Here is a 9,575-nt window from a genome sequence, read left to right as displayed (position 1 = left end):
AATAAAAGGTGTATCAGTTCACACTTGATTTGCACATTAATTGCTTTCATCATTTTATTTAAACAAAATGCAGAAATGAGCTTCTAATTATGATGAAACACATTCTGTTGTTTCTTTATACTGTTTAGAGATCTGTATTTAGATGAAATAGGATCTCATCATACCTCTAGTCTTGACACTTTTAAGGCTCAGTTTTTTTTTTAAGGCTCAGTTGTTTTTTCATAAACAGAATATAAGCCAAAAATTTGTGTTGTGTGATTAACTAAGCTTATATTCATCTAGTAATGATATTGTGCCTTTTTATTTTTTGCCATCTCAGACAATAACTAAGAGAATATTTTGTGATGTTTCCTTTAGTATAGTCTGTGAAATTAATTTGGAAAAGGAGCCTTGCTGTTTTTATCTGCCTTGTTCACTATACAGAAAGAGACATGTCTGGCTATGTAGTGCTTATTATGAATTGATGTGTACAACAAGAACATCAGAGCCACATGGTTAGGCTCTTAGAGATCCCTGCACCTGGCACAGTGGCATAATTGGTCAGGATGGCCCACATTCCCCATTTGTCGGGCCACAAGACTGTTTGCTGGCTATAATACCCCTAGCCTTGTTCACCCATCTGAGCCCCAACCCTCTACAATGTCTCATATCATCACCATTTACATAGTCAAGAGCCGTTAGCTTTGTGCAATGGTAAACAGAGACAGAGCCCTTCCCTCTCCTGAACCCTTGTTTTTTGTCATCTTCCCTGTGAATTTGCTTATTAGTTTTCCATTGCCAAATCTCCACAAAGACATGTCTTACTTATTGGGGGGCACGGGGCATAAAAGAAAGGGCAGCAATTTGCATGAAGTCTCTTTGCCATTTCAAAGGATCAGTGTTAGTTTTAGTGTGTTCAGGGAACAGTTATATCAAAGCTTTACAGACCTAGGCCTAATTGAAAAACCCAAAACAAATTGTAAGCTATCATAATATCAAAACTGCCATTGATATCATCATTGTTATTAAAATGTTTATATGGACTGAAAATGTTTATTTGATTTATATGAAGTCAAACAGTCAGATATGAAATGTATGCTTCTTGACATATAAACATGCACAGGACCCTGTTAGCCATTGTCACGGGATCATTATTTACGAGGCTAAATTAAATTACACTATGGATTATGATCAATGTCAATTTCATCGTTAAAAAAACAAAACTGAAACAACATCATTAGAGTAGCTACAGAATATTTATCCGACTTCTTACTGCAAAGATACGACCACTCTTTGTATAAACCGCATCAGTTTCACAAATTAGTACAAGTACAGACAAGCTAGTTGTTACCATCCTCTTTAAAATAGCCCATTTGGTCTTTTAAGGAGAGCAGCCATCTGAAGGCAGCCTATGATAATTAGAAACGTTATTAAATGTACACAATTTCCTAATGCAGCGAGTGCTTAGCCCGGCCAAGTGCCAGAGTGGCAGTAGCGATGATTGGCTTCATCGGGGCTTGTGCCTCCTTTGATAGAATACAGAAGTAGCAGATCAATCTTCTGCTATTGCACTCAGCCCTCAGAGTCCCTACTCCTCTTGCAGGCCCTTACTTCAAAGCCAGGGGAACATAATGTACAATCTTTTAATAGCTTTAGACCAAAGCTCTGGGGAGCTCTTGGCCACTGTATACCCTGCCTCAGTCTAAACACCTAATCAAGATTACCTGGGCTGGCCACAATAGCAGCTAAAATGCAATTCAAGATCTACAGCCCCTTTGAAGTCTTCATTGAGAAAAGCAGATGTTTCCTGGGTACAGGAGGTAATACAGCTAGCTGCAATTGCCAGACTTTGTTGTGACATCGTCTCACAGAGAAGCAATTACGGGCCTCCCAATTTAGTAGAAAAGATATTACACAGCTTACCGTGCTCAAAATGCAGTACATATTCGATGATTTGGTCCAGCTGATTGGGATTTTTATAATGGCTCACAAAAGGCAATGCAGGGAAATGGGTAAAGGTGAGAACTGCACAGCATTTGTGTGTGGGTGATCTTTTATACTGCTGGACCTACTGTGGTTTGCTGACAACTGCACTGTGCGTATAGATCAACAGCACCCAAATGAGTATTGTGAGTGAGTTCAAATGAGTTTCAGTTAATTACCAAAGACATAGAAAAAAAACAGGTGTACTCAGTGGCGTGTCCAGCGGGGTGGCCTGGGGGGGGCGGCACAGGCCACCCCTCCCAACCAGACTGGCCACCCCGAAGCAATAAAATTTAATGAAATATCAAATGTACGATTATGGTTTCACAGTGAAGCTCAAATATCCGAGGGTAAGTGAATGCAGCACCGGCTTCTGCACTATGAGCATCATGTTAGCAAAGGTAGGAGAGCCAAGCACGAAAGACAGCACCGCAGAAAACATTTTTTCGGCAAAAGATTAACAAGTTAACATAGCTGGACTAGCCATCGGACGTTTGCATGGTGGGCTGATGACTTATTTATTTATTTATTTTTGTAATGGCATGAACAATGAGAGGTGGTGGATTGGCCAGATGCTGGCCGATGTGTAAAAATAACTCAGTTGTTTGGTGGTTGCTGTGGCGGAGCTTCCACAGAGGCAACAGGTGGATGAGGGAAGGTGAGGCAGGAGGAGAGACCTGAGGTGGCCGCCGGTCCAAGTGTCAGGTGAACTGAACTTCAGGTAAGAAGTTATGACCTGCAGTCTATCTGGGTCAGATATAAACCAAGTTTAGGTGTAGTTTATTTTCGTTGTGCTGACTTTTTACAGTCACTTACAATACCTCATACTGCGTGAGCTAGCATGACGAGTTTCTATACAGCTGTTCGGTTGCTATGATGTTACTGATAGTGAACTTTATTTTATTCATAAGGTTAGTTAGTAGAGTTGCCAACAGCTCCTTAAAAAATGGAATGGTCCCTCATTCAGAGAAAATATTACGCGTTTCGTATTGAGCTGAGAAGAGACGCAGTTTGTCCCGGACTTTAGCTAGAATGGAAAAAGACACAAAGCTGGAGTTATTCTGTCTTTACAGCTGCCTCTTCTATTGCTACTTCAATCATGAAACTGATCAATGATCAGCTGATCGTCTCTCTTGTTTGTTTATCGCCCACTTTGCGCCAGAAACAGGAAACCAGCAAATGTCGCGCTAAACAACAGCAGCACGTTTAAGCTTGATCAGCTGTTGTTATAATTTATTCAACATTAATTTCTACTATCAGCTGATGTTTGCTGGAGCCACAGCTGTAAAGCTGCTGGTCATGATGTCGGTTTGGATATGTGGTGAGAGGGAAACATGAAGATGAAACCAGGAGATGTCCTTACTGAATCATCAGAGCTGAACAGTGATGGAGAAACAGGTTTACCTTTTAGGTGACATGAATGAGTTGAAGGGAAGTTATGAACTGTAGACAAATAACACCAGGATCCTTTTTTAGGTAGCTGACAGCTGGTAACTGTGCAGGGGCGGATCTAGCAAAGTGTTGCCAGGGGGCCAGGTAGGGCATTAACAGGGAGAGGGGGGCACAAAGAAATACTTTTCTTTCTTATTCTCAATTCAAATATTTAGCTTTTATTAAATAATTATCTGAATCTTGCGAACAAAGTTTTTATCTGACATAAAATGTATAGAAATCATACATATACCAAAAAGACAGTGTACATCACTGTCACAACAGCATTTGTTTTCATTCAAAGGCTTTATGGCTTTAATACCTGGTGGGCCGGTCTGTAGTCAAAAGCCCGAGTTTTTGTCCCAGTCCAGCCCTGCAGGTTAATACTGGCAGTGTCACCATGCCAGCTGACTGTATTTCATCATCAGCCAGTGTTGTTCTTTATACATCAATATTACCAAAGTTTACCATAAGGCAGCATATAAAGTATTTACTTGCTTTCAGGTTTTATTCAAATGTTAGTCTTTTCGTTTGTTTCCCCACTTTTTTCCTGTTTCAAAATCAAACACCAGTTTCTGAGAAGATTATCTTCTTTTTTTTAACAGGCATTGGTTTTGCATTGGCATTGGCTAATTTGGCAAGGCAAGGCAAATTTATTTGTATAGCACAATTCAACAACAAGGTGATTCAAAGTGCTTTACAGAGACATTAGAAACAAAAACAAATAAAAAGCATGATTTAAAATTGATTAAAACAAACAAACAAATTAACTAAACACACACATTTCACACCTGTTCGCGCGATCTGAACCCTTATTGTAAGGGGAGCTACCAGTCCTTCTGTGGACGAGCTACTTTCTATTTTAAATTCCCTGAATTTAAAATACTCTCTAGACCCAGTCTAGACCCAGTTGGGGAGCTACCCAGAGCTCTAATCCCACACCTGTTCGCGCGATCTGAACCCTTATCGAAAGGGGAGCTACCAGTCCTTCTGTGGACGAGCTACTTTCTATTTTAAATTCCCTGAATTTAAAATACTCTCTAGACCCAGTCTAGACCCAGTTGGGGAGCTACCCAGAGCTCTAATCCCACACCTGTTCGCGCGATCTGAACCCTTATCGTAAGGGGAGCTACCAGTCCTTCTGTGGACGAGCTACTTTCTATTTTAAATTCCCTGAATTTAAAATACTCTCTAGACCCAGTCTAGACCCAGCTGGGGAGCTACCCAGAGCTCTAAACCCACTTAACAAACAAACAAACAAACAAAACAGTATATAAAATCAAAACAGATAAAATCAGAACAGTAGATAAAATCAGTAGTTAATGTAAGTTTTGAAATTTAAGCTTAACAAACAAACAAAACAGTATATAAAATCAAAACAGATAAAATCAGAAATAGATAAGATCAGTAGTTAGTGTAAGTTTTGAAATTTAAGCTTAAAAGTGTGGATTTGGTGCTTTATTCAAATGCAGCTGAGAATAGGTGAGTCTTCAACCTGGATTTAAATAAACTGAGTGTTTCAGCTGATCTGAGGCTTTCTGGGAGTTTGTTCCAGATATAAGGAGCATAAAAGCTGAATGCAGCTTCTCCGTGTCTGGTTCTGACTCTGGGAACTGATAAAAGACCGGATCCAGATGACCTGAGGGATCTGGAAGGTTCATACTGGGTCAGGAGGTCACTGATGTATTTTGGTCCTAAACCATTCAGAGCTTTATAGGCCAGCATCAGAACTTTAAAGTCTATCCTCTGACGGACAGGCAGCCAGTGTAAAGACCTCAGAGCTGGACTGATGTGGTCCACTTTTTTGGTCTTAGTGAGGACTCGAGCAGCAGAGTTCTGAATGAGCTGTAGTTGTCTGACTGATTTTTTAGGTAGACCTGTAAAGATGCTGTTACAGTAATCAAGCCTACTAAAAATGAATGCATGGACTAGTTTTTCCAGGTCCTGTTGAGACATCAGATCTTTAATCCTTGAAATATTCTTGAGGTGATAGTAAGCTGATTTTGTTATTGTCTTAATGTGTTTTTCTAAGTTTAGGTCTGCATCCATCACTACACCCAAATTTCTCGCCTGGTTTGTGGTTTTTAGATGTATAGATTGAAGTTCTCTGGTGACCTGTAATCGTTTTTCTTTGGCGCCAAAGACTATTACTTCAGTTTTGTTTTTGTTTAGTTGGAGAAAATTGTGGCACAACCAGTCATTAATTTCCTCAATGCATTTACCAAGAGCCTGTACAGGGCCTCGGTCTCCTGGTGACATTGTGATATATATTTGTGTGTCATCTGCATAGCTGTGGTAGTTTATTTTGTTGTTCTTTATAATCTGTGCCAGTGGGAGCATGTAAATGTTAAACAGAGGGGGTCCCAAGATGGAACCTTGGGGAACTCCACATGTGATACTTGTCTGCTCAGATGTGAAGTTACCTATTGATACAAAGTATTTCCTGTTTTCTAAGTATGTTTTGAACCAGTTTAGTACAGTTCCTGAAAGACCTGCCCAGTTCTCCAGTCGTTTGAGTAATATGTTGTGGTCAACTGTATCAAATGCTGCACTGAGATCCAGTAAAACTAGGACTGACATTTTTCCACTGTCTGTGTTCAGACATATGTCATTAAACACTTTTGTCAGAACGGTTTCAGTGCTGTGGTTCTGTCTAAAACCTGACTGGAAGGCATCGTAGCAGTTATTCTGTTTTAAGAAGTAACTGAGCTGTTGAGAAACTGCTTTTTCAATGATCTTACTTAAAAATGGGAGATTTGAGATCGGCCTGTAGTTTTTCATTTGTGTCTTGTCAAGATTGTCCTTTTTCAGTATAGGTTTGATTACAGCAGTTTTTAGTGGTTCTGGAAACACACCTGACATTAAGGAAAAGTTGACGATCTGTAACAGGTCTGACTCTAAAGTCTTTGAGACCTTTTTGAAAAAACTTGTTGGCAGGACATCTAAACAGCAAGAGGAGGAGTTCAGTTGACCTAAGATGTCCTCCAGGTCTTTGCTGTTAATCGGGTGAAACTGTTTGATGGTGTTTAAACAGTTTTTCGGTGGACACAGTACATATCCTGGATCTGCTGTTGATGTACTAACTGCTTGTCTAATCTTTTGGACTTTGTCTGTGAAGAATTTAGCAAAGTCATTGCAGGCCATGGTTGAATGAAGTTCAGCTGCCACTGGCACAGGAGGGTTTGTTAGCCTGTCAACTGTAGAAAATAAGACCCGAGCATTATGGCTGTTTTTAGTGATGATGTCAGAGAAGTAGGACCTTCTTGCACTCCTCAGTTGTAAATTATAATTGTGAAGTTTCTCTTTATAGATGTCATAATGAACCTGGAGGTTTGTTTTTCTCCATCTGCGCTCAGCTTTCCTACACTCTCTTTTTTCATTTTTCACTAGTGTGGAGTTTCTCCATGGAGACTTTTTCCTTCCAGAGATAACCTTCACCTTAATGGGGGCAATAGTATCCATTACATTTAACATTTTTGCATTAAAGCTATTGACGAGCTCATTGACTGAACCTTTGGACAGGTCAGGTGTTAATGGGAAGACCTGGTTAAAGATCTCACTACTGTTTTCAGTTATACACCGTTTTGTGATCACTGCTGTTGATATATTTGTGTGGGCTGAGATTTTACTTTCAAAGAAAACACAGTAATGATCAGATAAGCCCACATCAGACACAGTAATGTTTGAAATGCTCAGGCTCTTGGAGATCAGTAGGTCGAGAGTGTGTCCTCTATTATGTGTGGCCTCTGTTACATGCTGAGTCAGCCCAAAGTTGCCCAGAGTGTCAGGTCTTTAGTCCCTTTGTCCTGAGGGTTGTCCACATGGATGTTAAAATCCCCAACAATAATTACACAGTCGAAATCAACACAGATCACAGACAGCAGTTCACTGAGGTCATTAAAAAAGTCTGTGCAGTATTTGGGAGGCCTGTAAACATTAAGAAACACAACTTTGGATGGGGCCTTCAGCTGTAAAGCCACATATTCAAAAGACTGAAAACTTCCAGGAGATAGCTGCTTACATTGAAATGATTCATTAAATAAGACAGCAACCCCTCCTCCTCTCCTGCTCACCCTGGCCTCACTGATAAAACTGTAGTTAGGAGGGGTCGTCTCGATGAGAACAGCTCCACTGTTATTTTGGTCCAACCAAGTTTCAGTTAAAAACATAAAATCAAGGCTGTGCTCAGTGATTAAATCATTAATTAAAAATGTTTTCCCAGCTAAAGATCTAACGTTTAATAAAGCCAACTTAAGTGTTTTAGAGGCATTACTTGTCCCCTCGTGTTTGGGAGCAGTCTGTGGCACACAAGGTATGTTTACTATATTTAAAGATCTTTTAGAGTGCAGCTCTCTGTGTTTTGACCAGGCCACATGTCTCCTTCTGTCACCTAAAAGTACAGAAATTTTAAAACCTTCTAGTAAACAGGGTCCCAGCTTCTCCTGGGAAAAGTCACCACTGCCATAATCCTCGCAGCCCGGACCCTCCACACATCACACATCAGACTGCGGAGACAAAGCATGAAGGTGGTAAGGAGGAACTAAGGGGGGCGAGGCTGGGCAATGTGACTTCGATTGCTCTGTTGAGGGTGGGGCTCGGTGGCGAACCTTTGGCTGCTTTGGTGGGGGGTTTATGGGGGACAAAGAGGGATTGGGCCGGGGGGTAGATCTGAGCCCAGCATTGACCCGCTCCATCATCTCTTCAGTGAATTTCAGGTGTGGGGAGGAGGGAGAAAGGGAGGGAGAGGAGGGTGATGGGGGTGATGGCCTGTCAGGGGTTTGGGGGACTGGGGAAGATCCTGGTCCTGGTCGTTGGTGTTGTTGAGAGAGTTGGAGGCAAATAGGGACCCCTCTTCTTGCCTCTTCTTGCCTCAGATGTCTCTCCTTTCTGAGGCTCTTCCCGGGTGGGGGCAGATGGAGCTCCTCCTCAAGGTTTCTGCTGGGCTTTGTCTGTTCTTGGAGTACTGTTTGTTCCTCTTTATGAGATAACTCCTTGTTTATCTCAGCCTTGGCTCCAAGCACAGATGGATGACGTATGGAATAAAACAAGTTGGAGGTGAACAGTTTCACCCCTGACTTGTTAAAATTAAATCCATTTGCTTTAAACAGATGCCTGCGTTCCCAAAAATTATTAAAGTTGTTGATAAAATGCACTGAGTGGTCAGCACATGCTGATATAAGCCATTTATTCAGTGTAAACAGCCTGCTGAATCTCTCGTCTCCTCCTCTGACCGGCGGTACAGGCCCACTGATGAATACAGCTGCATTCAGAGAGTTTACAGTGTTTAATAATCCAATAAAGTCCCGTTTCAGAACCTCCGATTGTTGTTTGGACACATCGTTTGACCCTGTATGCAGGACAATGTTTGTCACAGTTGGATATTCATCTGCAATTTGAAGAATTCTCTCCTTCAGGATGTTGACCATATCGTTAGGAAAGCAGAGGACTTGTTTGTTGAAGGTTTGTTGTTAACCTTCCTATTCACGGTTGTCCAGTCCTGTTTCCTCTCGTGTACAGGGGTAGAAGAGCTTCTCTGTCTCGTAGGAAGTGAAGGCCAGTCGGTTTCAGAGATTTCAGCTCGCTGTGCCCTGCCTGTAGTATGTCCTCCCCCTTCCAGGAGACATGATTTATGTCTTGGTTTTGCACCAAGACAGTCCAAGGGGGGATTATCGCTTGAGGATTTATAATAGTGCACAAAGTCTACTTTCTTGGTCATGTTATCTGTGCTCCTTAGCTGTGTGCTAGCTTGCTCATAGCCATTGTTTTGAGTCAAAGGCAAGGTTGTTTCATTTCCACACAGTCCATTTACCTCCACGTTTACTTCTAAGCGATGAATTTTTGTCTCCAGTGCTGCAATCTTCTGCAGGAGGCTGTGGTAGTCATCTGTGGAGAGGGAAGGCATCTTGTTGCTAGTTAGCCTAGCGGTTAGCACCTTTCTAGGCTATCGAGGCTGCTCGGTGCCCAGACGCTGTAATCAGGCTTCAGCTGTGTCTAGGCCACAGACACACGGAGCGCTGAGGATAAGGTAACTATAAAAATGTTGCTGTTTCTGTTAAGAACACTTTAGTCCTAATGATCTATAAGTGTCCAGAAGCTATCGCAGGTAAGCTCATATGGAAAAAAGGGAAAAAATCAGCATAAAAATCGGTAAAAATCAATAAAAGAAGCAAAGCATTTAGAGA

This window comes from Mchenga conophoros, linkage group LG10 (assembly GCF_057382185.1).
Source record: "Mchenga conophoros isolate Kocher_MC1m ecotype Shallow Benthic linkage group LG10, M_conophoros_male_GT1.1, whole genome shotgun sequence".
NCBI lineage: Eukaryota > Metazoa > Chordata > Actinopteri > Cichliformes > Cichlidae > Mchenga > Mchenga conophoros.
This window is presented reverse-complemented; position numbering follows the sequence as displayed.